The following is an 11337-nucleotide window of genomic DNA, read 5'->3' on the forward strand; positions in this document are numbered from 1 at the left end:
TATGAACTTGACTGTTTAAGATATCTCATAAGTGGAACCATGAAGTATTTGTCTTTCTGTGACTGGCTTATTTCACTTAGCATAATGTGCTCAAGGTTCATCTATGTTGTCACATATTGCAGGATTCCCTTCTTTTTTAAGGCTGAATACTATTCCATGGTATGTGTATATCACATTTTTTATTTCTATTAATCTGTTGATGGAAATTTACATTGAGTTCACATCTTTCAAGCACATAACTTGTAAATAGCAGAGAGTAACGCTCTTAGCTGGACTCTTCCCTAGGTAGTTTTCAAAGTTTGGAAGGACCATGAGCTCCTTTAGGACAAAGATTGTGTTTAATTTGTTCAATGATAAATTCTACATAGTAGGTGCTCAAAAATATGAATTAAATAATTTAGTGACCTATTACAAGTTTTAGTCTCATCATTTCTCTAAATTAAAACCATGAGTAGTGTTGGATGTTGAGTATGCATGAGTATTTGAACAGTGTTTCTTTTGGAAGAAAAAAAATCAATGACACTCAATGGTGACAAATTGTTATTATAATTATACTTAATTATGCACAAATATAAAACTAGTTATAAAAATCTGTATGCTTAATGGTATGTTTTTATACCTATAAAACTAACAATTTTATAGATATTACAAATAAAACAGTAACACTAATAAAATTAAGAAATTCCAATTATGCTTCAGATTATGCTTTTTGTCTTAAACACAATCACTTCTCACTGAAAATAGATCTAGTTGTAGTTGTGCAAGTTTTATTTTGACCATGCCAAGCCTATATATCCCTATACACATGGCACATCTCAATTCTTGACCACCCTTCTTCGCTGAAACGATTGACACACTTTAGTTTATACAATGATTCATAATGTAACTTTCCTTTCAGGTAGTAAAAGCCATCCTTTAAATATTGGCCATCCGCATTCATTTTTATTAACTTGAGGAGTAAAAAGTGAAAAGTGGTACTTTATTCTGATGCAGTTTGTTGTTTTCATGAATTACCATTAAGAGTCTCAATAACTGAAAGTGCTGAAATTTTCTTTTATTAAGTTATTTTTCATTTCCTAATCACCACTGTAGAAGGAAATTTTAGTTTTCCTTTCAGTTTTTGCATCTGGTAAAATAAGTCAACATGACTATAAGAGTGGACAGGGAACAGTTGTCACTTTTACACTAGGACATGCCATCTAGCAGCAGTCACACACTCAACACGATTCAAAGCACGCTTGCAAATGTGAACACTGAATTGTGTGGCTTTATTAAGCTATAAAGAGATCAGGATAACCCTGAAAATGCTTATAGTAATTTTTTATTTAGATGCAAACACAAGAACAGGTCTATGGATATACTCAAATGCAGAGAACTCTAAATTAGAATCGCATGAATACACCATGTATTCAATAACTATTTGTTGAAGATCTAGTGCATGTCAGGTTTTGTGCTAAATGCTGAATGAATGCAGTAGACATTGACTTTAATATCATGGTCTCATGGGCCCAAGAGTTTGTTTCAGTTTACTTTGTTCACCAATAAAATGTGATATATGCATATCATGTGTGTGTGTATATATATATATTAACAATATAAAATTAATTGCTAATACGTTGATAATAAATATAATATATACTAATATACTTTGAAATATTCGTGCGTATTCAATACTATTTTTTGATGTCTTTACTTCTATTGTTACAGATACAGAAATTGCTACAGAAGTTCTCATATCTTTTCCTATATAGCAATAATATTTGGGGAAAGTAGATTTGATGGAATTATGTTAATTAACATAAAGACAGAATTTCTTGGCTGAAGCTATATAATTTTGTTTCACGAAAATCAAGTGTAACTTTTTTGAAACATGCTAGGGAAAAAGCATGAGTCTTATAAAATATTCATTATGATTCCACACTTTACCACAATATAATCCAGCATGTTAACAGTGTAGGCTTATATTCACTGTTATCCTTATTCTTCTAAACTTGACACGAGCAATGTTCTTTCCTTTTTCAATTTTCTACCCTTTTCTTCCACAGTCAATACTTTATTTGCTGATTTCTTTTTTCATAAAAATACAGTAATGACCTCAACCAGCCAATGTTAAAACTCAGTGAAAAACACAATTTACAAAAGTAAAAGTTCTGTAAAATATTTCCTATGTGTTATTCACATTTGCTACCTTCTTTCTGATTTTTTCATTCTTCAAATCCTGCTCACATATGAAAAATTTTAAAAAAGCAATGTCCTTTTGATTTATTTACTTAAAGTCTTTTGCCATTTTCCAGATATATCTCTGAATGTTGGAGGTTGGTTAAACCTACTCAGGGGGTTTCAAATTTCTAGGAAATATCTGACTTTTAGTAGCTTCCTGCCAAAATGATTTTAAACCTCATTTATTCTAATCTTAATTAATGGGCTGGGAGATACACGCGTGTGCGCGTGCACACACACACACACACACACACATTTATGTATTTTTTGTGTGTGTTTGTATGGCTGACCGGAACAGGGATAGAACTCTGGACCATTCTCTAACCAACCGAGCTAGACAGCCAGTGGGTATATACTTTAGCTGTAAAGATTATTAACATTTCACTTTTGCTTATGCACACTGTGCTCCTAAGTTATGATTTCTTACGTGACAAACAACCCATAAGGTCAGGTTCATTAATAATCTGCCAACGCTTAGGCCCTATGACTCCATTCTCTATTAGTAATATTAGCCTTTGATTTTCTCTTGCCAGAAGAGTGCTGATTCTTTGAAATGATTAGCAGTAATATGAATTTAAACAGCATGTAATTGTATGTGCCAGAAGAGGGATTGAGTGCAAAGACAAAACCTAGCATTTCTTCATAGAACATGGATTGAAGACTTGTTCTAGAGCAACTGGTGGTTTGGGGAAGGAAGGTGAGGCCAAAGTCAGCTGATTTGAAAAGGAAGAGGCTGTTGAAACTGGAAAGTGAAGAGAAGGGAACTACTGAAAGGAAGTATGGAAGGTCAAAACTCTTCACTTTGACTGCCCGTGTGTGTGACAAAGTCCCTGGCCTGGAGCAGAAGGGGAAATCTGTGCTGAGAGCAGCTTCTGGAGGCAAAGGATGTTATTTTTTGTACATGCAGCTATTGAAACATTGCCTAGCATTCCTCAGATCTTAAATAACCATCAAGGACTAAAAATTGCAATCATAACTGGAAATGTCTGTTCCATATTCAAGATAATCTATCTAAAATTGCTTCCCTATTTCGCCAGGTCTCTATCAAATATCAGTGCTTTTAGTTACCCGTGAATCATCATTTCGGCTCTGAATCAAATATATTTCTCAATTACGCTGTAGAGAATAATGCAATTTTCCCTATGCAGGCTTCCCCCCTTAATTTTATCTCCCCCGCATTAATAATCTCTAATATTAGAAAAAAAATTGTTTATAAATGAATCAAGGTGTACAATTCTCCAAATCATGAAAATCAATTCCTAAATTATTACTGACTGACACATATATTAATTAAATCAATGTAAATATTTCAGTTAATCAGTTTGTCTACAAAGATTGCAACTACAAGAGGAAAAACATGTGAGGGTACTTCAAAAAGTTCATTAAGAGATTTGTATTATATTTTTTCTGATTTATTTATTTTGATTACATATATTTATGGAGTAAAGAATTGACTATGAGTATTTATGTACAGTATGTGTTGATCAATTCAATATTATTAGCATGTTCATCTTAAAAATAGTAATATTCTTTGTGTCCCTTGCCCAATTACTCCCTAGACAGCAGTTTTAGTTCTCTCTTATATTGACAGTCCGGAGAAAGCAGGCAGAGACAATGTCGCTCAGGCACACAGTTTCTTTCTTTCCAATTTATTGTTTCACCATTTCTGAGATCAATCCTAAACCAACTTACTAGCAACACATCAGAATTGAAGCCCATAGGAAGGGGGGAAGAGGAAGCAGAGGGCAAGCAATTTCCTTTAAAACGGTGACCAAGAAAGTCACACATACTCGGATCATGTCCTCTCGGCTCCTGTGGGGTAAAGTTATTTTCTAGTCCATCTTTTTACTCAGCGTACCTGCTAAGTTTCTATCGAAGTTCAGTGACCTGCAACTGTGTAGAATTGGTCTTTCTTGTCAGATAGGACACTTTTTCTTTTCGCTCTTTAATATTTGCTTTTATTCTGAAATGAATTGGAGAAAGAATCATTCTTAAGGAACCGACAATTAAGGTTGATATTTTATATATGTATCACTTCAAAGGTGGACATAAGGCAAATAACAGTTATGTCTGTCAGTATAGTAGTTTTTATAGATGAGAGTTCACATCTCAGCTGGAATTTTCTCTGTAACTAGAGTCTATTACTTTACGGCAACAAATAGGACGGGTAGAGTTTTCAGGCAGCCAGCGATCAATGCAGTGGACATGATATACATGGGAACAAGGTAGTATGTGAAGCTTGTTGCCTAATGTGTATTCTGTAATGCAAACGCAACAGGTTGTTAATGAATCAATTTCACCAAAAGTTCTTACTGCCAAGTTCTCAATATGTGCTTTGTTGAGTCCTATAGGTTGGTCATGATCATCTTCATTTAAAATGAAAAACTGAACAAGATTAAGAAAGGGCCAAGAGTCATCTTCATCAAAGGTCCTATGTTGCATTTCTTGCCTGGCCTCTGATGGTGAGTCTGACGATGAGCTTTCTTCATTACTGCTTTCAAACATCAATAAGCTAATTTCTGAATATTCACTATTGAAGCTGGAACTGGACATAGGACTAGAACTGGAACTAGACATATACCTGGAGCTTGACCTGGAAATTGATGAGGAACTTGATTGGGGTCTAGGATTTGAATCGGAACCAGAACTCCTACTGCCATTGGAACCATCTTTTCCATTCTGTGACTCTGTCCTTTCCATGTTCTGACTTGGGGGTCAGCAAGTAGGCTCTAAATCACTATCACTGCCCGAAAGGTTACTTGACTCATCAACTCCTGTCATTATTTGCCTTAATGTGCTCTGAGTTGCAGCAGATGTTCTATCATTTAAACCAAGATTTACAATTCCACGAACAGGAATTCTGATGGTTGTGACATAATTTCTCACACCTGCCTGATCAGAATGTGAAGATGTATTTCTGAGTCCTCGTTGTTCACTTTCTAAAGGGACAGTGTTGTTTGGTGTCTCAAATGTTAACTGAGGATTACTAGCTATGCTGTCTCTCAGTGAAAATTCTATTCTTACTTTAAGATCAAAGACACTGGAATAGTCTTATATACTGCTGTTATAGCAATTTTCTCTCATTTGTTGCCTGTATTTAAGAAAGGAAACCATGAGGCTAATCCCAGTTTAATGACAGTAACATACATTACATGAGACAAAAGGAATAGAAAAGATATTTGTTTACTAAATTGATTAATAAATAAAGATACAGAGCAATAATATTTGTGTGACTGACTAATGGTAAAACAAGTAGAACTCTGCCTTGATGTTAATTTTATTTTAATTGCATGATTGGATGTATGAACCAGTGCAATGTTAATCCTGTAAATGATGTTAGCTTCAGAAAGAACACAAGTGAAGCAATACAAAGAAAAAGAACAGCACCACCTAATCAGATAAATCTCTCAAAGCAATCCAGGATATTTGGGGTAGCAGAGGCAACAAGCCATGTTTTCCTCAAATTAGGTGCTAGTGGCTCAAATATTGCATCACTTTCAGTTCTCTTGTCACAAACATGTAAATACATATACACATACAGATACAAAGGAAAACAGTAGAACTTACTAGTTCACTAAGCATATTTTACTGGAAATTCTTTAGAAAATTAACTATTTTTTTATGTTTTACATATGTAGCATGTGTTATTAACAAATTAAACTAACTGATTTATAAATTACAATTTAAACATTTTTAAAAACTCAAACATAACTAATAAAATGTACCAATTTTAGACATGCAATACTAGGAATGTAAGTATAAAATTTTTATCATAAGACATTGAATTAGGAAAAACAACAACAACAGCAACAAAAATATGAACTCATCTTGAAGAAGTACTCTGTCTTATCTGATGAAGTTGTTCAAGGTTCGAATGGGGATAATTTACTTTAGAAAAATATTAGAAAGATCTTACGGCATTTCCTGTTTTCTATTTTCTTCTCTCTTTGTGTGTCTACATACATTCCCTGCCATAATTCTTTGTCAATACTTCCTAATAGATGGAAGAAACTAAAGAAACCATACCAAACAATGTATGGAATCACAAAAGACCAAGAATAGCCAAAGCAATCCTGAGCAAAAAAAAAAAATAAAGCTGGAGGCATAACAGTACCTGACTTTAAACTATAGTTAAAAGCTATAGTAACCAAAACAGCATGGTACTAGCATAAAAATGGGCACATGGACCAATGGAACAGAATAGAGAATCCAGAAATCAAGCATACACCCACATTCATCTGAACTTTGACAAATGCACCAAGTCTATGCACTGCATAGAAGTGCATATGACTGCCTCTTCAGCAAATGGTGCTGGGAAGAACAACAATTTTTAAAAACCCATCACAAAATATCACATAGATTTGAATTAAGTCAGACCTTACCACAGAAACAAAATGTAGAGATCAGAAAAAGTCTATATAGGTTGTGCAAGAATAATACCCAAATTGCCCCTTACCATTTGAAGAGAAAAGGAAAATGGATCCTACACTATCTCATGTTAAATCTAAGGGCTGTTTACCGTCAGATCCAGACCTCATCTGTTTTCAATTTCAGATTTCTAAATAGCTCTGACAAAAATCTTTAAATGCCTATGAATTCTCATAACATTGCTCAAACCACGTTTCATATTCCTAAATTTTCAAATCAGTGAAAACCAATACTTATTAATGCAACTCATTCCTTGGAAATTTTAGTTTTTCATGATAAGAATTAACATTAACCAAAATAAAAGTAGATATGATCAATTAAATCTCCTAGTAGGAAAAGGTATTATTTTTCACTTAAATCGGTGAGTTTATTGCAATTAGAAGAAATATTGTGGCCTAACATGAGTACTGAGAAAAGTATAGTTTTGACTAGTTGACGAATCTCCATTTGTTATGCAGTAAATCAATGTAATCTAGATTGTAACTGATGATGTTTCTGCAGCCATACTGAAGACTGAAAGGCCAGGTTTGTTCAAGTTACTTGGTCCTCCAATTAGAAGAGGAAATATAATTTTAATGGCCCAGTGGAAAGATTAATGGATAGAAAATTTAAATACCTCATAATCAATATTGAATGATGTTTTAGAATTCTGTATGGGACACAAAAGCTGCAAAGCATTTTGAGGCAGAGCACTTATTCACTTGGATTCAGCAAAATTTTGATATTGTATTATATGCCAAGATCTATGCTAAGTATGATCTTAATGTACAAATAGAAAAGTAAGAAATCTTGCCTTTGAAGAGCTCATAGAATAGCATATTTAAAAAGTGTGTATAAAAAGACTCTAACACAAATTATAATGGAATCAGGGGTATAGAAACATTTCAAGTTGCTATGGGTGGGCAGATGATAAAAATAAGTTCTTTTGCCTTCTAAAGCTGCAAATGGATTTTTGCAGGAGACGGCGTTATTTGAAGGGTTCTTCAGTGACTGACAACCATTTCACAGATAGAAGTGGTGGAAAGAGAAATGTAGAAACTTTCACTTTCTTTCTTTCCTTTTTAATAATTCATCATACATATTTGTGGGGTACAGAGTTGAATATCAATACCTGTATACAACGTGTGATGACCATATCAGGATAATTAACATTCATGTCATTACCAAATGTAATCTTTCCTTTTGTCCATTAACCAATTCCTCACTAACACCCCACCCCTGTCACCCTTTCCCAAGTGTAGTAACCACAGTTCTGTACTCTCCTTCTGAAAGTTCAATGTATTACTGTGATGATTATATTTCTTTCTCTTGTCTTTTTTCTTTTTGTTTCTTTCTTTCTTTTTTTTCTCTCCTTTCTTCCTTCGTTCTTACATTCTTTCTTTCTTCCTCCCTTCCTTCTCTTTCTCTCTCTCTTTTTTCTCTCCTTCTGTCCTTCCTTCTTTTACCATCTTTCTTCTTTACTTCTCTCTCTCTCTCTCTCTCTCTCTCTCTCTCTCTTTCTCTCTCTCTCTTCCCACTTGTGAGTAATGATAGGGATATGCAGTATTTCTCTTTCTCTGCTTGGCTTGTTTCACCTGACATAATTTTCTCCAAGCTCATTCGTACTGCTGTGAATAGAAGAATTTTGGCTATTGAAATAGAGTTGTGATAATCATGGGAGTGCAGGTTTGTCTTTGACATATCAAGTTCCATTTCTTTGGGTATATGCCCAGTAGTGGTATAGCTGCATCATGTGATATTTTTATCCATAGTTATCTGAGAAACATCCACAGTGACTTCCATAATAACTGTAACAGTTTACAATCCCACCCACAGTTTAGAAGTGTTCCCCTTACTCCTCAACCTTGCCAGTATTTGTTATTCTCTGTTTATATCTATCTAAATGTGTCTGTCTGTCTGTCTGTCTATCTATCTATCTATCTATCTATCTATCTATCTATCTATCTATCTATCTATCTATCTATCTATCTATCTATCTATCTACCTACCTACCTATCTATCTATCTATCTATCTTTCTATCTATCTAACTATCTATCTATCTAATATGTATATATAATAGTATGTCTAACTGTGATGAAGTGATATCTCAATGTCTTTTTGATATTCATTTCCCTGATGATTAGTGATGTTGAGCATTTTTTCATATACCTGTTGGTCATTTCTGTGTGTTCCTTTGAAAAATTTCTATGCATCTCCTTTCACCATTTTGTAATTGGAATATTAGTTTTCTTACTGTAAAGATGTTTGAGTTCCTTGTATATTCTGGAAATTGCTACAGCCGTGGTGGAAAACAGAGTGGAGGTTCCTCAGAGAAATAAAAATACATCTACCTTACGACCCAGCTATCCCACTGCTGGGTATACCCAAGGGAAATGTAATTAGCGTATCAGAAATACACCTGCACTACCATGCTCATTTTAATGCTATTCAGAATAGCCAAGAGATGGAATCAACCTAAATGCTCGTCAACAGATGAATGGATAAAAAATTGTGGTGTGAATATACACAAGGAAATACTATTCAGCTAGAAAAAGAAATGATACCCTGTAATTTGCAGCAACATGGATGGAACTGGAAACCATTTTGTTAAATGAAGTGAGTCAGTCACAGAAAGACAAATACCACCTAATCTCACTCATATGTGTTTTATTAAAAACGTGGTTGTCATACAAGTGGAGAGTAGAATAATGGTTAGAGAGTCTGGGAGAGGAGTGGGGGTAGAGAGAGGAGAAGTGGTGGAGTGGACTAACGGGTACAAAACAATGCTATCTACACTAAGTGAATCATTGTGCAGTGTATGCATGTACTGAAACAATATAAAGCCAAACAAAAATAAATAGAAATAATTTTTTTTTTTTTTTTTGTCTTTTTCTGACCGGCCTCACCTCGCTCAGCCAGTGAGCGCACCCACCATCCCTATATAGGATCCGAACCCGTGGCGGGAGCACTGCTGCTCCCAGCGCCGCACTCTTCCGAGTGCGCCACTGGATCGGCCCCAAATAAATTATTTTTTAAAACGAGAATTTTCCCCCATAAGATCAGGGACAAGACAAAGATGGCCGTTCTTACCACCTCTATTCAATATGGTCTTAGAAGTTCTAGTCAGTTTACTTAGAAAAGAAAATGAAATAAAAGGCATTCAAGCTGGAAAAGGAGAAGCGAAACCATCTTTATTCGTGGATGATAGGATCTTGAATATTGAAAATCCTAAGGAATCCATTGAAAAACAATTAGAACTAGTAAATGAGTTCATTAAGGTTGCAGGATACGAGTTCACCATAGTAACATCAATTGCATTTCCCTATTCTAGAAATATCGATTTCATTTCTGTATACTAGCAATGAGCCATTGTAAAACAAAATTTAGAAAAGAGTTGCACATGCAATAGTATCAAAAAGAATAAGATACGTAGGAATAAATTTAACAAAAGATGTACAAACATACTACATAAACAATATTACATTGCAAAAAGAAATTAAAATCCTAAATAAATGGGAAGACATCTCATGATTATGTATAAGAAGACGTAATATTGTTAGGATGGCAATATTCCTCAAATTTATCTACCTACTAAATTCAGCACCTATCAAAATCCCAGCTGACAGAAGTCACATTACATACTGACCTGGCCCTCGACTTTATGCCGAAAGGTGCTTCTACTATGGTCTTTGTTTAAGCTTGAGTGGCTATGTAAGAAATCTGTCTACCCTGCAACTGCCAGGCTAAGCTAGACGGATAGGCTGTGGAGAGGGAGTGGGGAGGTGGGAACCAGCCAACGCTTAGTGGTTCCAGACTGATCTATTAGAGTATCCCAGCTAATTCACCATATATAATGGAGCACAAACAAGCCCTCCTGTCCCCTCTCTGAGTTCCTGAGCCTCAGAATTATGATAAAGTAATGAGGAGTTGCTAGTTTCAGCCACTAAGATTTGATGTAGGTTTTGTTATGTAGCTAAGGATAACCGGAGCACGTAGATATGCATTCGCAATGTGCAGAAGATTTTGTGGCATGCAAAGAGTACACAATGGTCATTGAAGGTGGGAATGTTTAATAAAGTACTATTTTCTACTTCTCCCAATCGTCATCAAACTCATTTATTGGAGTGCAATGAATATGATTCTGGAGAAAAGATGTCAACGATTTGATGAAATACAGTTATTATCTGTAAAATTATTTTCTATATTATAGTATTATTGAAGTACAATTGAGAAGTAAAAATTGTATATATTTAAAGTGTACAACTTGAGGTTTTGATATATTATGCATTGTGAACTAATCACCACAGTCCAGCTAATTAATGCATCCATCATCTCTCACACTTATCATTTTCCTTTTTTGTTGTGGTGGTGGTGATGGTAAAACACTTTTTAGAAAATGACAGTCCTATCACAGGGACTTACTCCATCAGATAGTACATCGTGCAAATTAACGAGAAAGCAGTGAATTCTAATAATCCGGGTTGTATTCGATTCTATAATTTGGAATCACAGATTAGGACACCCTTGGCTAATTGATTTTTCGAAGCAGCCTATAGCAGAGAAGGAGACCCAAACTGAGTTTCTGCCTACAGGTCACACCCTGTAGGTGGCTCTCAATCTTTCTTTGCCTGTTAGTATTATTGAGTCACCCTTAATTGCTCATGATTTGTCTGTTTTATGGTTTTCGAAGGAAACAAGACAGATTCTTC

At 34.7% G+C, this 11337-nt stretch overlaps 1 pseudogene; it reads right to left on the reverse strand.

The window, feature by feature from the left end:
- Positions 1-4329: 4329 nt before the first annotated feature.
- LOC134367933 (E3 ubiquitin-protein ligase RLIM-like) lies at positions 4330-11067 on the reverse strand (annotated as a pseudogene).
- Between the last annotated feature and the right edge of the window lie 270 nt (positions 11068-11337).

The sequence above is a fragment of the Cynocephalus volans genome, chromosome X (genome assembly GCF_027409185.1).
Source record: "Cynocephalus volans isolate mCynVol1 chromosome X, mCynVol1.pri, whole genome shotgun sequence".
NCBI classification, from domain to species: Eukaryota; Metazoa; Chordata; class Mammalia; order Dermoptera; family Cynocephalidae; genus Cynocephalus; species Cynocephalus volans.